Consider the following 20860-nt stretch of genomic DNA (forward strand, 5'->3'; position numbering starts at 1 on the left):
ACACAAGTCTAATGAAGACTCCTTCCAATATCACTGTATCTTATACAATAACATATTTATTCTTTATGATTGCTACTTTCCATATCTTCGTCATTGCTCCCGAATGCCATGGAAGACCTATTCTAAGACGAGAAAAAGGTTAAACATAATTAAAAGTGGACTTACCTGACCTTATTCAGCCTTATAGCCATTGATTTTTCAAAAGATGCTATTATGTGGCTTTAAAGAGGCTTTTCCAGTTTCTCTTCTCTTTAATAACTGAATTATCCCAATACACCTAGAAGTTCAATGATTCTTCATTTAAAAATATACATATTTTTGTATTAATGTGTTTTAACATAAATGAGAACAGAAAATTTATACAAAAAGTTGATAACTTGCATATTTCGTTCTGTTAAAATTATCCAGTCATCCATGGTATGAGTGCCATGCATTACTATGGTTAATTCTCTTTCATTCTTAGACTGTGGGAAAACTCTAGTTCCTAGCCTCTGGAAGTAAGGTGTGACCACATGGCTATAGGCAGTACATTTCAAGAAGAAATAACTTGCACTACTTATGGCTAGAACATTTAATTGTGCAAGATCCTCTATCTCTGCTCATGCAACAGAGATACTGGAAGCTAATGGTGACAAAAAGCCTATCATTTTGAGTTCCTTAGTACAATGAAAAAAATGCTTGCCTATTCACACTCTCCCCACAATCCCCCACACCAAAAGACAGGCCACCAAGCTGCATCAGCCTCTGTTTGCTCTACCTTACGTCCTCTGGAATAGCAGCAAGCTACTTAACTCTTGTTTGTTCTCAGTAGTCCCAGGCATCAAGAGTATGCTGGGCCTCATCAGAGTTCTGAGACAGGCAAAATAGAAACTAATCTCTCTATACCTAGGCATATCATATTCAAAACACTAATTCCTTTAAAGATAATTGTTCAATCATTTCTGTATGTGTTTGATAAACTAACTGAGGCTGATTGAATATCAGATTTTCCTGGAACACTATGTACCTTTTAACTTATAGAATGATATTTGTTATTATTCTGAGAAAATTATATTTTGTTGTATACTTTTTGTTTTCATTTCCATACATCTATTATTTAGCTACAGGAACATAGATTACTATTTTTGATTATTTATCTTTTTTTTTTCCTTTAGCACACACCTGCTAATTTTTTAAATCTTTATGCAATGGCACTATTTTCTCTAGCATCAGTTTTAATTTATATTGAAACTAAGCCTTTTTTTTATTTATCACATGATTTAATAGGATTTCTAACCTAAGTGTTCTGACATGTGCCAGACCTTGTCTTCTGCTATCTTATTTTTTGTTGATTTCTTGTATTTCAACTTGAGCTTTTTCAAAGAGCCCATTAAATATTGCTGGGATTTTAAAAGACAAACTTAATTCTTAGCATGTTAATATCATAATCTATTTACTTGTATTAAGATTACTGACATATTTTTAGTTAATCTGACTATTGTCCCATTTTGTTTTCTGTTTTCCATTAAAACATGCAGAAAAATGGACTCTGCCTCTCTACCGCATTCCACAGATAAGTAAAATTGTGTTGAATTAGCAGAAGCTACTTCCCATAAGAATCCTAGCTGTGATTGGGTAATAGAACTTTTAAGGAAGGCAACCACCACACATACATACATTTAAATTTTTCTAAGAAAATGTAAAGTTAATGATGAACTTTATCATCCTTCTCATTAAGGCAGTTAACTTCAGACAATAAAATTTACTTATAAATGTCTCCTATTCTAACATACATGATCTAGTTGTGCAGAATTCTCTTTCGGCTCTGCTTAAGGATGTTATAGTCAATATTTACTGTTACCACCATGTTATGATTGCCTCTTGCTTCATTACACTCTGACTGAGCTCAGTTTCATTCTAATTATGTAGTATATATTTTTTCTTCACTCAGGATCTAGAAGTAGTAAACTCAATTGGGTTTTTATTATCTGAAGGCATCTTTATTGTACAATCACCCTTCAAAGATAGTTAAGCCAGTATACCTGTCTGACTTGAGACATATATTTTCTAATGAGTTAACTATATTACTCAACCTGCTACTGCATCTGCTATTTCTAGTATTAATTCAGCTACTCATAATCTTTTGTACTAAATAATCTACTCACCATGTTATGTTTAATATTTTTGTCTTTGAATTTTTTACATTTATGACTAATATTTGATAAAAGTATATATATTTATGCAGTTATATGGACATAAACGCTTACTAGGGACTCAGTATCTTCATTCAGGCTTAGAATTCATACTTTCTTTCACTTCTGGGATATTCTTAGCCACTTTTCCTTTAAATATTGACTCTCTTAGTCCCTCTATTGTTTTTCTTCTGGCATCCTAGAAAGGAATAAATTAGATATTCTCAAGCTAACCTTTCAAGTTAGCCTTCATACTTCTTTATTTCTTTTTCATACATTCATCTGAATATCTTTATGAGCTCTATTATAAATGATTCCCTCAAATGTTTTCCAACTCATCAATTTCCTTTTGCCTGTTGTTTAACCTATTTATCAATTTCTATGACTATTATTTCTTATTTACAGAATTTATATTTAATTATTTAATTCTTTTTCATACCTTATTTTCTCTTATAATATCTTATAATATCTTGCTTTTCCCTTGCTTCTTTTTTTCCCCACTCAGTGAATATTGTAAACATATGTATTTTAAAGATGCTTGAATACTGTGTTATATCTTAGGAATCAATATTGTCTTTTTTCTCCCTGGGCATAATATTTCATCATAGTTTATTTCTCTCTATGTCTTATATATTTTAGTGATCTTTAGTTTTGGGGTTTTTCTTTTGAAACCCCCCAAAATGGTAAACCAACTCAGAAAGCTACGAGTCGTAGAATCTTCCACATGGCATAGTTTCAAAATTCTCTCTTCATGGATTCTACAGGTTTTGCTGATTCAAGGCTCTTTTTTATATTGGTTTCTTCTTAGGCTGTAAAAATCTGTATCTGCACTCACAAGTGATAGACGTTTTGATTTTTCATTTCTCATCCATTTATAATTCCAGGCAGGTAGCCAATGTTCTTGCCACCAAGTTTCTAGGTTGGTGGACCTAATAATTTCAGTGCTATTTCTAGGAGAGGAGAATCCTTCATTTTTTCAGGTTTATATAGAAAAGTAGTTCTAATACTACTGTATGCAAAAAAGGTGCTCAATTATTTTTCCTATGAGAGCTTTAAAATCCCAATTTATATCTGTATATTTGAATCTGATGCCTCTTGAGAAATATTTTTCCCTTGAATGAATGTTAGAATTACCTGGAAAGAATAACACTTAAAACTTATTTATTGAAGTTGACACGAATACAGAAAAGTAGATGTATGAGAAATGAGCAGATTGGTGACTTTTCAAACATTAAACATGCCTTTATAGCCAGCATCAAATAAATATAGGACTTTTCTTTTAACCTTACTCATAATCTTGAGTGTGTGTTTGTTTGTGTGCATGCATGATATTTTCTGATGCTTCAGAATTTCCATTTCTCCATTTCTTGTTACCAACTTGTATTGTTTATAGTTTTATTTTTAGTATTATAATTTAGCATCTCTGTATGTGTAATGATTTAGTGTTTCTCATCTCAATTTTGTTTACTATATTGGTAAAATATTCTCTGCCTCCTCATGCACTAGTTGCTTTTGTCTTACTGACTCTGAGAAAACTAGACCTAATTGTCAGTTATAAATATCTGTATTTGGCTGTAAATTTTTGCAGAAATTCAGATCTCATCATATTTGGATTTCTGAGGAACTCTCAGAGATTCTTGCTTTACTGCTTTGGAAATTTCCAAAACTTTGGGTGAGAGACTCCAGTAATATCATCTCCTCCCAGCCCACCATGGGGAAAGAATGAGATTGTAAACTTGTATCTGGTGTACCATTATCTTCCCCCAAAAGAGGCACTGTGTAGTTCCTCTTAAGTCTGAATAATACTGGCACATTTGGCACAGATGGATAAGGGTGAAAAAGTTGCCAAGTACAATGGAATTCTCTTATGGCATGCAGTCTACACCATGCATCTTCATAGCATTATCACTGATTTCTTTTTATTTTATTTATTTTTATTTTCAAAGATAACTTTAGATATTTCTCTCTAAAGCCATTGCATACTGAAACAATTATAGGTTTTATGTTTTATTTTCTTTTTTTAAGTTTCATATCTTCTCAAAAACTGAAAATGGAACTATTGTTAAAGTAAGTTATTTTTATCCACCTGACTATATTTATATAAAATTGATATAATTATTCAATTTATCCTTAAAAATAATGTTATGTTTGCAATATATTATATATATATTTTTTATTTCTCCACTAAACAATCATTTTCTTTAAAGATTACTAGGATGAATTTTAGAAACATAAATTTGATAATATGTTTCTGCCTCAATATAATTCAGATGATATTGAAAATGAATACCTGAATTTCACCACCAAATTTTTAATTTGTTGTTGAAGTATTTTTGAAGCTTGGAAACTTTAAATTGTGTCTTTCTGATTATAGAAAATATTACAATGTTAAATAACTGTCAAGGTAAACATTAATAAGCCATTTATATAATGTATCATAGTAGTTAAAGTCTGAAGATACATTATAATGACTTGAACAGTCTTTTAAACATTCCAATGCCAGGACCATAGAATTTCTGAGAGTGAGCTCTAGATGCCAGTATTTTTGAAATTCCTCAGGGAATTCCAACTGTAACTAAAGTTGAGAGCCACTCATTGACTATGTATATTATATTATGGTATGTAGTCTATAGTAAGACAGACATTTTTTAAAAGGTAATAAATACATACTAAGTTTTTAGATACATACTATCTAAAAACATCAGAAAATGAAGCTAACGAGGAAAAGCAATAAAATATAAAATATCCATTAGAAATTCTAAGGAATCCTACTTTGATGTTGAAAGGCAGCAATAGGTATAAAATAAGAGCTGTCATTTTCAGAAAAAAAAAATGTATCAGTTTAAGAACTTCCAAAATGGCATATTATTTTTTCATTTTAAAAATATATGACATTTACAATGAGTTTATTTTAGGAAATGATTGCTGTGGTCAGGTACATTTATGACACTAGCATAATTGTTTAGTAAATTCAACATCAAGAACTTCCAGCTTTGTTTTATTTTTATTATTACTTAACCCTAGTGTTAATACATATTTAATTTCAATATGATTAATAATAATAATGTTGAGTCAAATATTTACATATATAAAGCTTCTTTTTCCAATAATTTACTTAGATTAGGCCACGAGATACAGAATAATGGATTTTATGGTAAACAACGTTAAGACTCTTGAATATTCTGACAAAGTTGATGGTCTTTTTTATTTCTCTATGATTATCATTTTTGTTCACAATTTATTGACTGGAGGACAAATACTAAAATATTATTTATAGTAATATTAGAATTGGACAATAATTGTATCCTCTTGATGTCAACTTGTATTTAAGTCCGAAATCATCTATTACCTATGTGACCTTAAAGTTCCTACATTTTCCAAACCTCAATACCTCAATTTATAAAATTAAATACTATGTATCTCATTAAACTTTTGCGATCATTAATTTTAAGTTGTTTTTATAAGCAATTGTGTCATTTTCAAATTATCACACCTGCATCTTTGTTATATTGTTTATTTATATCACATATTTTTAAAAAATATTTTCATTGATGCCTCCACATGTGAGGAATCATTCTGTGTTTTACAGAATCTATATTCTGGCTGGGCAGTGTGGCTCATGCCTGTAATCCCAAAACTTTGAGGAGCTGAGGAGAGACGATTGCTTGAGCCCAGGAGTTGTAGACTGGCCTGGACAAGATGATGAGAGACTGCATCTCTACAAAAATCTAAAAAAGTAGCCAGGCATGTTGGCACACACCTGCGATCCCAGCTACCTGGGAGGCTGAGGTGGGAGGATCACTTTATTCCACGAGTTTGAGGCTGTAGTGCTCTGTGTTTATACCACTACACTTCAGCCTGAACAACAGAGTGAGACACTGTCCCAAATAAAAAAAATGTCTTTCTTTCATTGACTATCCCCACCTGCATAGTTAGCTACCATCCTCCCTACCTACTGCTCTCTCTTGCCTGTGGTATCACAGTCGTCTCACTGTGGGTCTGTACTTTCATTCCTGCACTCTGAGTCTCTTTTTCGCACAGAGAGGAGAGTTTTAATTTTCAAATGTGTAATAATATATAAGGTGCTTTCTCAAAACTTTCTAATGTCTTTCCTTTAAACTTATAAGTAGAAATTTATATATTAATTTGGATGTAGATTATCCATTAAGGTAATCAATAAAGCCCTATGTTATCTGGTCAAGACCTTGTCTCTGACCACTTGTTCACTCTGTTCCAGCCACTCTGGTTTCCTTATTTGTTCATATTCTCTCTTTCCTCTACCTGCAGTGTTTTACTCCAGATATTAAAATCACTTGCTTCCTCCTTTTTTCCTTGTCTCCTCTGAAATGTCATAGCCTGAGAGATGACTTTTTTGAACATTGATCTAAAACAGCATTACAAAAAAGATATGCCTTTAAAAATATTTTTGAAAAGCATCACTCTGTCACACTCTCTCCCTACTTACTCATCTTTACTTTTTCTGATAATACTTACCTCTGATAAACATTATATATTTTCTGTCTCTGCCTCTAAGACATGACTTCCATGGGGATAGTGTTTTTTTTAATGTTCACTGCTGTACCCTCTGGAATGCTTAAAACTATACCTTGTATAGGGTAGGTATTCAACAAGTATTTGTTGAATGAATAAACTAATGCAAGAATGAACTGATGAAAATGTCCTGAACAACATTTAATAATACTAGTAATAGCTTGTGTTTATTATTTATTGCTCTGTAACCAAAGCCACGAAAACCTAGTGGCTTAAAACATTACAAATCAGGAATTTGGGCAGGACCCAGAAAGGTCATCTCTGCACCACCTGGCATCAGCTGAGGCAGCTTATATCCCACGGGCTGGGGCAGTCTAAAGGCTCACTCTCGTGTCTCTGGCTGTTGGTATTGATTGTCAGCTTGGACATTAGCTTGGTTTGAGGGAAGAATACATACATATGCCCATATGATGGGGCTGCTTGGCTTAAGTACAGTATGATGGCAGGCTTCCAACTAAGATACTTACAATAGAGAAAAGAGGCAGACAGTAAAAAGGTATACTGCATTTTATCATATGGTCTCAGAAGTCATGCAGTGTCACTTCTGTCCAATTCTATTCATCAAAACATGTGACTAAGCCTGGTTCATATTCAAGGAGAGAGATATTAGACTCTAGTTTTTAATGGAAAGACTGTCAAATAATTGGCTGACATCTTTTAAAACCATTACAGATGGCAGTGTTATTTTCATCCTCATTTTAATGGAATTGCCTCTAGGGTTTTCCTATCCAACAATAGCAAACACAAGATTGATAAGCCAGCTTACTGCAAGTGAATAAATGAATATGACAATTTTGTATATATAAAGACTTATTTTTATGCTTCATTAAAAAATTGTACCTAAGTAGCTATCGGTATGTACTAAATTATTCCTAATAAACTGGTAAGATACATTAAAATTTTTGAAATATAATAATACAAGCAACTTGTTAAGTATAATATAGTAATTGCGATTAGTGCTGGCTGGCCCTTCTTATGGATGTATTCCACTCTTGCCCACGTTGGCTTTTCCTTGTCCCCTGCCAATTTTACTGCCAATGTGACAGCATTTATGAATTTATTGAACACTTTCAGTTTTGATATGATGGCCAAATTTATATCTGAAATAAAATTTTTCTTTCTTCAGAAAAAAAGATTTAGCTTACTGCTGATTTGATGGTTACCAGTCTTGGGGGCTTAGGGTACTATTACCCAGCATTGCTTTCCAGAAAGCCAACCTTTATTTCAGCAAAGTAAATATGAAAAAAATTAAAGTTATTCATATTTCAGCAATAAAAAGGAATAAAATATTCTGTTTCCATCACTGAACACTGGGTGGTTTATTCACATAAAATATTTAGATACAATATTAATTTTCTCGCAAAATATCTTATTTTCTTATCAAGCAGTGACTTACAGCATCTGACATCAGATGCTATATTATTTTGCATAGTTCTATAATGCTGACATATTTAGGTTTTTACAGAGGTCTCCCTGTGTGATTGTGTATATATTAAACAAATAAAAGCTTAGAAAGCAGTTGGAAATATTGCTTCTCTTTAGGGATAAACAGATCCATTATATAAGAAATATAATTAGATTCAATAATGTATCTCCACATTAAAAAAGAAAGTCCCTTATTACAAAATAAATTGTCATTAAAAAATTAGACCTGGTGTACAATTAAACAAAACACAATTAGTAATCTTACTCTAAATGTGAGACTAACATTATTTCAAACTGTAGAAATACTAGTAATATGAATAGCTTAAATATACTTATGTTTTTATAGCATACATTTAAAAACTCAAAAAAGTATTTCAGGAACTTTTTATTACATTTCCTTATTGCATTCTCAAAAAACAAAGGGAAAATGTAGAATATTGAAAGACAGATTTGATTCTTATAAGAGATCCAGTAACACTTGTCTTTCTTTTGGATAGTTAGAAGTAAACTTCTATTATAAAAGGGAGATTTTTATCACTGAATTTTAACGGGCAAAGGATGTGTACAGCTTCAAAAAGCTGACATGATTTTACCTTCAAATTCTTTTTCCTCCTCAAATATTAAAGATATTTGCAGATCCTTAGACCTGTTTGTCTACTTAGCCAAGTTAAATTAAAATGCAAGATGATAATCTATTGTTAGATTATTTTTCCAATATTGACAATCAGTTCCCTTCTATAATGAACTTTTTCCTGTGCTAGCTACTTCAAATCTTTTTATCCTGTACCCATAGGATTGAACATGATTATGAAAGATAAACCTTAGTAATAAAAGATGAAAAGAGGTTATGACATTCTTATTAAACAGAAAAGGCAACTTCTTCTGATTCTAATCTTATAGTTACCAGCATTATTAGAACATTATTAGAAGTAGAGGAAATAGGCATATTTATTCATAAGTCTTATTCTCATAAATTATACTTTCTAAAGAGTAGAACTTTCAAAACTAGTGCATTGTGATTCTTCTGTTTTGTTTTATAAAATGTATAATAGAAATTCTACTTTTCTTTTTTAAAATATAAATATTTGATCAGAAATAAACTAACATATTAATGGAAAATTACTAAAACTTCCTAGGGGTTAAATAATAGGAGACAAGAAAATTAATCTTTTGTGAGCCGTGTGTTCCAGACAGTTGACTTTCTTTTTTTCATTTTATCTTTCCAGGAAACTAAAGAAGAATTCAAAATAGTATTTGAACTATTTTAACACAGCTCAAATAACTGTTTTAACAGTTCAAATATTCTGTTTTAGGAGACAGAATCAAAAATAGTTTAAGTAGAAAGGGATTTATTAAGAGGTGGAGAGTCACTAAGTCACTAGGAGGTAACGGTTAAGAGATGCTAGGCTCACGTTCCAGGATCGTAGACATGAGCCACTGCATAAACAAAGTCAGGAACTTTCAAAACAGGAGGCAGCTCATAGAGATGCAAACTCTGGAATAACTTCCTTTCTGTGACAATCCAACAACTACTAAAATTGGGAAGCTCTTTGAAAAACCTTAAAAAGTCATCACAATAGTCAACAGTCTTGAGTCTTACTATTCTGGTTGTATTAGTCAATTATTAAACAAACTCATGATAAGTGTATCTAATTACAGAAAACCAAAATCATGTTTGGTGCCCTTGCTGTAAGGTAATATAGGAAATACAAATAGAGTCCAGAATCCATATGCTTAAAGTAGGTTGGAGAGGGCATTGGAACAGGTGTCACCTGTATCCACCAATCTCCTCCCTTCACCACCTCTTTAGATACTCAGTACCAGTGCAGATCCTGTTCCAATTACTAGGGCAGACAAACAAATCATCCCAAGGCTTAGCACCTTTACACAGCCATTTTTTTTTTCATTGTTCTGCCTTAAGTCTTTATGCATTTTCGTTCATATATTGACTAGAGCTGTAGTCATCTGAAAACTCTGCTGAGATGGATAACTGAGAAGGCCTACTCGTATCGCTGATTTTGGAACCTCTGTTGTAGACTAAAAGTCCTAAAGTGGTTTCTTTATATGGCCTGGCTTCCTCACTGTGTGGCAGCACAGGACTCAAGGCACAATTGCTCTAGTGTGCAAGGAAGATGCTCCATTGCTTTTTACAAAATAGTATCAGAAATTACACATCATCACTTCTGACATATTCTATTAGTCTCAACAGTCTCTAAAAGGTGGTTTCAAGGTAAAGGGATGTAATTCCCACATTTCAATGAAAGAAGTTTTAGAAACAAGAAATATTTAATAAATCAATTAAAGATGTGTTTGCAGTAACATGATACACAGAAAAGATATATTATTTTTTCTAAGCAAATGTTTATGAGAGTCAGGAAGAATTACTGCACTCTTCCTGAAAAATCAAATGTAGTAATTCTGCTATTAGGTGGTCGACTGAATCCTCTAGGATATAGCACCATAGTGATAGTTCTCTGCAATTTATTGATTGACACTTTTAATTGCTAGTATTTGATATGCTTTAATGTGAACAAGTTGATGCTATTGAGCCCATGCAAATCTGTCCTTGAAACCATTATCACACTGTGTATAAACCCATTAACCAAAAGCTAGGATGGATGTGGAAAGAAGGCGACTGACATCCTTAAGTTAGGGTACCACGTGTATCCAATTATTGAGAGTGTCCTCTACAGAACATTCATGTCAGCAGTAAGTATTCTCACTCATTAGGCCCATTCAGTGAGGTCTATCCACATTCCTCTTTCACAAGCTGTCTTGTCATCAATACTTCAATCTTGTTCTTCCCAAATTCCTCATTATTCATATAAACCATGAGCTACTGCCCATGACTCACCATGTATCTTTACCTGTAGTAGTCCCTAATTCCAGGATAAGTAGAAAACAATTTGTAACAGTTTTACTTACTGCCAAGATTTCTCTTTCCCAATCTCTTCTCATCTATCCTGTTCAACTGCAACATTCTAAGTATAGCTAAAAAATTTTATGGGCAAATCCCCATGAGACTATAAATACGGGGTCGGCAAGAAGTGGCAAAAGTAAGCACACAGGAACATTAAAAACTGTTCAAGCTGAGTCTTGAATATAGCACACTCAGTTCCTGTACAGTTCTTCTAGGAGTGACTGACTTTATAACTTTCAGAAGAACTAACACCAAATTTATGTATTTATATATTGTTTTACTTTAAGTTCTGGGATCCATGTGCAAAACGTGCAGGTTTGTTACATAGGCATACATGTGCCATGGTGGTTTGCTGCACCTATCAATCTGTCATCTAGGTTTTAAGCCCCGCATGCATTATGTATGTGTCCTAATGCTCTCCATCCCCTTAGCCCCACCTTCCGACAGGCCTCAGTGTGTGATGTTCCCCTCCCTGTGTCCATGTATTCTCATTATTCAATTCTCATTTATGAGTGAGAACATGAGGTGTTTGGTTTCCTGTTTCTGACTTACACCAAATTTATAATGGAAAGTTCAAGACTTGTCATTTGTTCCATTGTCTGGTGTTCAGAATCCACTTCACACAATAACAAGTGAAGAATAATTTCTGGTCACTTGAAAGAGAGTTTAGCATTGCTCTGAAATCTAAGAAGTCGCTCCTCTCAATTGTCTACTAAGCCTGTGATAGGCGTCATGAATCATCCTGATCAGGCAGGCGTTTTTAGCATCACCACATTCAGCGGCTAATAAGGGCTGGGTGGAAACTGTCTTTTAGTAGATCAAGTCTGAGCCAGCTGGAAAGCCTTTTCTTGCTTTCAGTCCAACTAAAAACTGGCAGTCTGATGAGCCACTTAGTAAATGTGTCACAGCAATACAATTAAATATGATATCTGTTTCCTCCAGGCTTCAAAGAGGTCCACAATTATGCCTGGTTCTCAGTGGTAGAGAAAAAAAACTGAAGCAACTTATCTTTCTGGAGGAGGTGATCTAATACGTAGAACTATAGATGTCAGAAACTATAGGATGCCTGAATACTGTATTTTGGCATCCAGAATACTACTTCCTGATCAGGTACTATCAGCAATCGGACACCTTGGCAGGAGCAGGCTATATCCTATGATGTGGTGAAGCATTTAAGGTCTACAGACTAAAGTATAGCCATGAAGCAGAGTATTTGCATTGCCCTAAGGATTTCAATAAAGATTTAACATTGTACCTCTTTGAGAAAAGCATAATGCATCCTATGATTTTCTGATTATTGGGATATAGAAAAAAATATAACATTTAACAAATCATTACTGCATAATAAGTATTAGGAACCATGTTAATTTGTTGCAATAAAAATGAAAATAAATACGAATGGTCACTACCTAAGTTTGGAATAATCCTTTATTATTTTCTAAGAGTTATTTTTCTTCTGCACAGATCAAAAGATTTAAAAAAAACAGGGGTTGTGTCAGAGGCCATTTCTTCTCTCTCTTTGATGTCTTTGATAATAACCCTATATTCTATGAAGCCTCCAGGGATTCATTATTGCTTTTGATTTGCTATTTTAGTAAGGAAAGGGAGGCTCCAAAAGCTTCCAATTAGTTTGCCAACCAATGTCTCCCACTCCACAGAGAAGCATTGTGGGAAGTTTGCCAGTGCCTGAGTATTTATAGTCTAACCATACACTCACGAACTGAGGAAATAACTATAGTGGGGGGGCATAAACAGAGTTAACTCTATTTATCATCTGACCCTCATAAGCCCTCCGTCTGATCAATGAAATAGTGTGACATTGTAGATTCAGGAGAACACAGTTAGTTTAGAGCCAGTGTTGAATCACTCCACTGAAGTCTATATAATTTTCTTTTTCTAGTGTAATTTGCTCCAGTAAATCAAAATAGATTTCTTAGCAGAAGATTGGGAAAAAGATGTACTGTGTACTTCAGATGTCTGTGTGGAATCCTTTAACCAGCTATGCGACTTTTCCTTGATTCAAAGAAGTCTATTTTTAAAAGGAATTAAAGTGTGGGAATTTGGAGAGGTATAAGAAAGTTCCATCTCATAATTCAATTCAGGGCTCTCTCTTCCCCAGACATAGAGGAAATACTTGGTTAGGTAAATAAACTGCCATCTTAATGGACTGATATATTCTCTTAGGGATTATATAATCTACTAGCTACTAACAAAATCTCTGTAGGTAAGAGCATTCTGATTATATTTTATCTGCTATGTGGTTCAATAATCACCACCTCTATGGTTAATTGTCATTAATTGCTGCATTTTTGCAAGTGCAATCATGAAAATACCATTATTAACACTGACATTGGGTAATGTATGTCAGCAGAAGCATCTTGTTCTTATCCTCTGCCCACAGAAGACAGCCATCAATAGCACATTCTAGGGTGCAGATGCTCCCTTTACCAATGACATTCTTAGTGGCTTTGTAAAGCAGTTAGCCTCACAGCCATCTTAGTGGATGTCTTAGTTTGTTTTCTGTTCCTTATGACAGAATACCTATAACTGTGTAATTTATATAGAAACACATTATTTCTTAAAGTTATGGAGGCTGAGAAATGCATGGTCAAGGGGCCTCATCTGAAAGTGTTCTTGCTGGTAGAAACTGCAGAGTCCCAGAGCAGGGCATCACATGGAGAAGAGGCTGGGTGTGCTAGCTCAGGTTTCTCTTCCTCTTCTTAGAGAGCTACCAGTCCCACTTTTGTGATCATGTATTAATCCACTAGTCCATTCATCTATGAATGGATTAATCATTCATGAGGGCAAAGCCCTTATGACCCAATCACCACCCCACCTTAAAGACCCACCTGTCAACATTGTCACATTGAAGATTTCATCTTGAGTTTTGGACAGCCATTCAAACCACAGCAGTGAGCATACTTAGTGGGTAGATAAATTCATAATATATGATAACATTCTCCAATACAGCAATCCCCAAGATCTTGCTAACCATTAAGAGTGTGTTAGTTCCCCACAGCGATCTATGCAATTCTCTGCCTCCTGCTTCATAGGATTAATTTGCAAATCGGAGACCTGCAAATTCATTTGATTGATATAATCAAACTTTCAGCTCCAAGACAGTCTACTGTATTTAGTTTTATTTCCCAATATCTCTATCATAAAAAGGAATATTGAGGGAATTAGTCTAGCTTATTAGCTTTCCCATTTCTCAAGAACAGAGCTTTAAAATATATATAATATATAATATATATTTATAAACATATGAATATATAATACACATTTAATATATAAATTTACATATTTATATATTACATATAAATGGAATTTATTTGAATAACAGAATAAAAGGAGCAGAGATGCCATTAAAATCTAAGTTAAAACCTGTTTCAATACACCATTCTATTTACCAGTGCCTCTTTAATAAATGGTTAAGGCTTAAAGAAAACCTGGCATTATTTTTTGATAAGACAAAAGATGTGAATGCCATTTATTCTGGCAGATTAAAACTATTCTTAAAACCCACTGATTTTATCACCTAGTACTTTCAAATTTGATTGAAGTACTTTTAATTTTCTCCAAATTCATTATGATACTAAAGACACAGGTATCAATGTGGCTTCATGTGGGTGATAAGATGGAGAAGTAGACTTACCATAATGTATCAGTTGTTACCACCCAGTCCAATGTAGCCCATTTCATTACTGCCTCTCTCTAGAAATTTTGTAACTGCTTCCTTACTTAATGCACTTCCACAGGTCTTTCATGGTATTTAATAGTTCCAGTATGAAACAAACTTATCTGCAAAGAGTACACACTTCTTGCCATAGTCATATCTTCCATTCCAAGTAGAGTTAACTGGAAAGTGGGATGTATGTTATCGCTTAAAGAATTATCTCTGATTAAAACAGCTAGTACTTTAATAATGCAAATCATTTTGTCTTTATCTTTACAATCCATGACTGAGTGTTAGGATATAACCTTACCCTCTTTCTTCTCTCATTTTGAGGTTCCTTGTTTAACTATTTTTCTTTTGCACCCTAGAGATTATTTTTTCTTTTTTCTTCACTTTTATTTATTGATTTCTATTCATTAATTCTCAGTACTGTCCACTCTGGTGGGCTAGGGGTACAAAATACATTTAGAATGAATTTTGTAGGTCGAACAACCAGACACTAACAAGTTGGTCCTCCTAACACTTCTCTGAATGTTATTTTTTTGCATTAAAGTCACCAGGATTCTGCCTTTTTTTTTTTTTTTTTTTTTTTGAGTTTTGTTTCTAGTTGCCATTTATCTACTACCATTATTTGGAACATTTCAGACATAAAGGAGAATGACAGAATAAAATATTTTACCATATATGCTTAATTAAATATTTGTATTTTTAAACTGTTACTCTTTTTTATTTTTATTTTTTTGAGACACAGTCTTGATCTGTCGCCCATGGTAGAGTGCAGTGGCGCGATCTCAGCTCACTCCAAGCTCCGCCTCCCGGGTTCAGGCAATTCTCCTGCCTTAACCTCCTGAGTAGCTGGGATTACAGGCACCCGACACCACACCCGGCTAATTTTTGTATTTTTAGTAGAGTCGGGGTTTCACCATGTTGGTAGAAGAGTCTTGAACTCCTGACCTCGTGATCCACCCACCTCGCCCTCCCAAAACCTGGGATTAGAGACATGAGCCACTGCATCCAGCCCCTAAACTATTATTCTTGTACCAAATATCTATCAAGGTCCAGTTCCAACGCCATTTAAGGATTTTGGCTAGAAATTGTCTAATCAATTTAATAATTCCTGTACCATTTATAGTTTGTGTACTTTAATATAATTCTAATGTTTTTATTTTTTTCATATTTAGCCATCTTATCTACATTTTTAGTTGTAAACTTTGTCAAGCAGAGTATCTATTACCTTATCCTACTTCTAAAGTTGTCCAGCACAATAGTATTTGCAAGCTTGATTATATGATTTTTAAACTATTTGCTCTGCAAGATAGTTAAAAAAATATTAATCAACAAATGTTATGCTTATTTTAAACTTGATTTCTAAACACAACTTGCAAATGTGGTGTGTATAATATAAATACCTTAACCTATCCATTTAGGTGAGGCAAATTTCCCAGAAGTGGTAACACACCAATAATGTTTCATAATGAATTTTATTATTGAAATTTTATATTAATCTTGGAATCATATGATTTCAACTACTTGAAAATATTGTTTTTTGTGTTTTACATAGGTGTTAGTTTAGTTGTTGAGTTATCATGAACTGTGATTCAGTATTCCTTACAGCAAAGTGACTTTCCTGTCTGCCTCTTTCTCTGCCTCTTTCTTCCATGAAATGTAACTTAACTGCTCAAGTATTCTTATAGTAGTCATAAGGAAATCTGTAAGTGAATTATTCTCTGGGCAGTAATTTTTTTTTTTTTTTTTTTTTTCAGATGGAGTCTTGCTGTGTCACCTAGGCTGGAGTGCAGTGGTGTGATCTTGGCTCACTGCAACCTCTGTCTCCTGGTTCAAGCAACTCTCCTGCCTCAGTCTCCCAAGTAGCTGATATCACAGGCACCTACCACCATGACTGGATAATTTTTTGTATTTTTAGTAGAGACAGAGTTTCAGCATGTTGGTCAGGCTGGTATTGAACTCCTGACCTCGTGATTCGCCCGCCTCGGCCTCCCAATGTTCTGGGATTACAGGCATGAGTCATAACGCCCAGCCTCTCTGGGCAATAATTTTATCTGTAATCAAAAAAGATGTCACGACTGAGGTTAAATAATAAATTAGTTTAAAAAATATTTCTTCATATTTTCTATTATTGAAAGCACATTAAACGGCCAATACAATTAAGAAAATGTTAAATAATAATGACTTTATAGTTACCTCTGTATGTAGGAATCCTATATGGAATAAAGATGGCAAATAAGATAGCTAATTAGACTGTGGTATAATATCATGTTTCCCTCAATTAGGTATTATTGGCTGCTTATTTGCTTCATGGGGAAAATTGTTTGGATCTAACTTTGACCATAAACTTCCCTGAATGTTTAAATTTTCCTTATGGACATCAAGATCTTGTTGGCTATTGAAAAATGAAAAACAAATGTGATTGAAGAGGCAAACAGTTATCTCTGCCCTATGTATTCAGCACACGTTGTAGATAGCTATTATATCTACATTTAGAAATCCTACATACATGTAAAGGACCAGAACCATGCTTTCTACTCCATGGATATTTCTCTATTATTTACATTGACCTTTAACCACTCCCACCACTCACTCTCTATCAATTACACACACATGCATACAGGTAACTTACTCATCTCATTTTGCTTACTTATCTTTTACAATATTTTGAGTTTTGTAATTTTTAAGTGTGAGGTAATAGACAGCATTAGGCTATATCCCTTTCTCTAACCTGCTTGCATACAATAGATGTTTCAACCTATTTTAATTATTAATTATAATTTTAATTATTTTAATTATTTTTGTATTTGTATTGGATTTTATTTTAGAAACTAAATAGGTTACTAATTATATCTCCATATATGTACACAAATGCACACACACACACATATTATATATATATATATATAATTAATTATATAATGGTGAAACATTTGCTGCACAGGAATTTCCTTGTAGGCTCCGCTCTAGGCTGATTGAACATCAATTTATGCCTGAATTTCAGAATAAGGAAGTTGTCTGATCCCTGCTGCAGAATGAACACGGTTTCATTTGCTCTACTTCATGTTATTTAGATAGAAGATGGAAAGAACTTTTAATTTAAAGAAAAAAAGTTCTTAAGTATTAGATGCATGCAAGGTACCAGAGAACTTTCACAGATGTTTTTGCTTGAGATAATTATGTGGATTTCTTTTTACTTTTTCTTTTTCATCTTTTTTTTTAAACTTTTTTTTTTTTTTTTTTTTTTTTTTTTTTACTTCTATCTGAAAGCTGCCTAAAAAAACATTGGAAGGTAGCTACATATGCCATAAAAGTTGTCATCAAAGTTATGCCTGCTGTTTTTTTTTTCTACATCCTTGTGCTGTTTATCCTTATCCATAATTCATTCTTTATAAAAAGACAAAGAAAAGGAAAGAAACAAACCAAAAAATAAATGGTGAGATGGTGTCAAAGATCCCCTGGGAATCTGACACCAGAATGCTGTTAATTTTGCATCTTACGATTATCTCTTCATGTAAACACACAATCTCAGTGCATCCTCGTTAATTTTTTTTGAAAATCTAATTAATTGGATCAGTTTTATTTTTTAAGTAGGTGAGAGTCCAAAACATTGTTTTCACTATATTCCCCCAAAAGATCTAAAACTTGATTATAATTATGTATGATTTATATAAAGCTAGCTTAGTTTTTAATTTTTTTGAATAATGCATGTTAAATTATATAAAGCTAATCAGAAAACATGCATTTTCAAACATGCTGCTGTAGGTGGGAAAGCTATATCAGGAAGACAGAATACTTAGCTACAGGTTCTTTGTCTTGTAAGAATTCAGCACTCCCAGTTTAGAATCAGACAAATGTCTACTAAATGTGAAACTATGTAAGAAAATGATTTTCTTCTGGTTTTCATAAAGTAACTTATAAAGTGATTATGCCCTGTAGGAATAACAGGACATCATACAGTCAGCAGAACATATCAACACTTCTTTCCATTCAAACCAGTCCCATTGCTTTGGATCAGGGCAGAAAGTGGATTGTTTGAGTATTTCCCCCAATTCACAGACACATTTTTAAAAATCCACAAACATGAACAACTCAATGGTCAAATATTAATATTACCAGTATAAACAAAAAGAAAGTCAGAGAAAAATTCTGTAACTTTTCAAAAGCCTGGAAACAGTAGTGACAGAATTCCATCTACCCTGAGGGCTTTTAGGATAAAGACCAGCAGTCTGAAGAAAAACTACCTAGTTTTTACTCCAAATATTCAGCTTCCCTGGTATGCAACCTTAATCAAGTTAGTTAACTGTTCTATGTTTCAGTTTTCCCATCAAAAATAGGGATAATTATTGCATCTACAATCCTGTTGGGGTCATTATGATTAAGTGAGTGGAAAGTTATTATAACATTGCCAGGCATATATTAAATATGCATATTATAAATCTTGACTGTCCATTCTTACCTGAGGTCTAATTATTCATAAAGCCTAAGGAAATTAAAGTTGTTGGCACCATACCAAGCACTAAACAAAATATTTCATGGAGAAAATTAAAAAAAGGAAAACAGATAAACTAACAAAAGATTTACATATTTTTTCTAGGTAAGATAATGAAAGGATAGCAGAGGCTCCTGGGTGTTCATGCAAAAAGGTCTCATTTATGAGTCTACCTTTGACATTGTCTCATTCCTCTTTATGTGATGCTCATAGGAGAGTGCAACATATTCCATATGTCTTTGCATTCTGTTTGGATAAGCAAAAGGAGAAACCACCATTATTTCAACCTGTACTATCGAAAGCAAACTATATAAATAGCAAAAGAGAACCAAGATTGTTTTCTCTTGAAAATAATGAATAAGATAAGCTATGCCTAATCTAGTGAAGTGAAAGAAACATGTGACCACCTAAATGTATTGGAAAAGAAAGTGATTTTACAAACGATTGCTAGCTATAAGAATTTAAGTGATTTTATATTTTATTTTCTTTAAATATATGTGTAATTGTATAAATCTTACAATGCTGTTTGTTAAAGTGGTAATATTCAGGGTAGATTTATGTTTTTATTTGTTTATATGTCTTCCTAAATTAGCTTTAAACCTTTATTGTAAGCCTTTAACATACAACCCGAAGGAAAGCAGTTGAATCAGAGATTTATTTTAAAACTTGAATTAGTGTGGAGAGTCTTGTAAAACAGGTACAGAAACAACAACATTAAGTAGACCTCCAGACAATTAAACTAAATAACTCCTTCAGACTCAAGCTAATCTAGTAACTCATATAAATTTACTTTAACTATTCACAAAGTTAAATTACTGGGAGAAAGACAGATTCATTTTCAACGGATGAACAGCAAATAATTCAGCATCAGCTTACTACAAAGAAAACAAAATTGAACAATTCATTAGTAAGCCAAAATTACTCCCTAAAAACTTAATAGACTTTTTTTTTACAATTTTGATTTTATCATTTGTATTACTTCTTTAAAGAGAAAAGGAATTAGTTTTTAAGCATGCAATAAGAGATTTATGTAATGTTTTGCATGATTGACAATCTGAAAATAAATTGAGATATATATGTAGGGATAAATAGTTGGAATGCTGTTTTAGCGGCTGTTGAAATCAAACAAAAAATCTAACTAGAATTTTTGAAAATGGTAAGAATCTAGAGACTTTGTTTTGAAAAGTATGAAATTCATTCCATAATTATGTCAGAATAAATATCTATTGAATAGTAATCAAAATTTATTCTAGGAATAGCTTTGCTCATACATTCAGCTAGACCAAAAGGTGAAAATTTTAATTTTTCTCTCACTCAATCTTAACACATTAATTTAAAAGTAGTGTTTTATCAAAATAGTTTTTTAAAAATGACTATCATGATTCAATTTTTCAAAATGAAGAAGTGGCAGAATTTCAGTTTTTATTTTAGCTTTTAAATTTGTTCTTTTTAAATTTTTGTGATAAAAATGTGAAGCAGGACTAATTAGTTAGATATAATAGTAACTTAAAACTAAAAATTAGAAAGTTTTTAAAAATTCCCTGAATTTGTTGTATTTTAAAAGACAAACTTTTTAAAAATTGTCAGTATTTTTTTTTGAAATTTGAAAATAATCATGC

At 32.8% G+C, this 20860-nt stretch overlaps 1 long non-coding RNA gene across 1 annotated transcript in view; it reads left to right on the plus strand.

Moving 5' to 3' along the window:
* Window positions 1–16854, plus strand: part of LOC144340926 (uncharacterized) — a 101354-nt gene extending 84500 nt beyond the window's left edge. Inside the window, exon 3 of the long non-coding RNA XR_013417473.1 lies at window positions 16507–16854. This is a non-coding gene — a long non-coding RNA (uncharacterized LOC144340926). The remainder of the gene's footprint in view (window positions 1–16506) is intronic.
* Window positions 16855–20860: the final 4006 nt, after the last annotated feature.

This window comes from Macaca mulatta, chromosome 5, assembly GCF_049350105.2.
Source record: "Macaca mulatta isolate MMU2019108-1 chromosome 5, T2T-MMU8v2.0, whole genome shotgun sequence".
NCBI lineage: Eukaryota > Metazoa > Chordata > Mammalia > Primates > Cercopithecidae > Macaca > Macaca mulatta.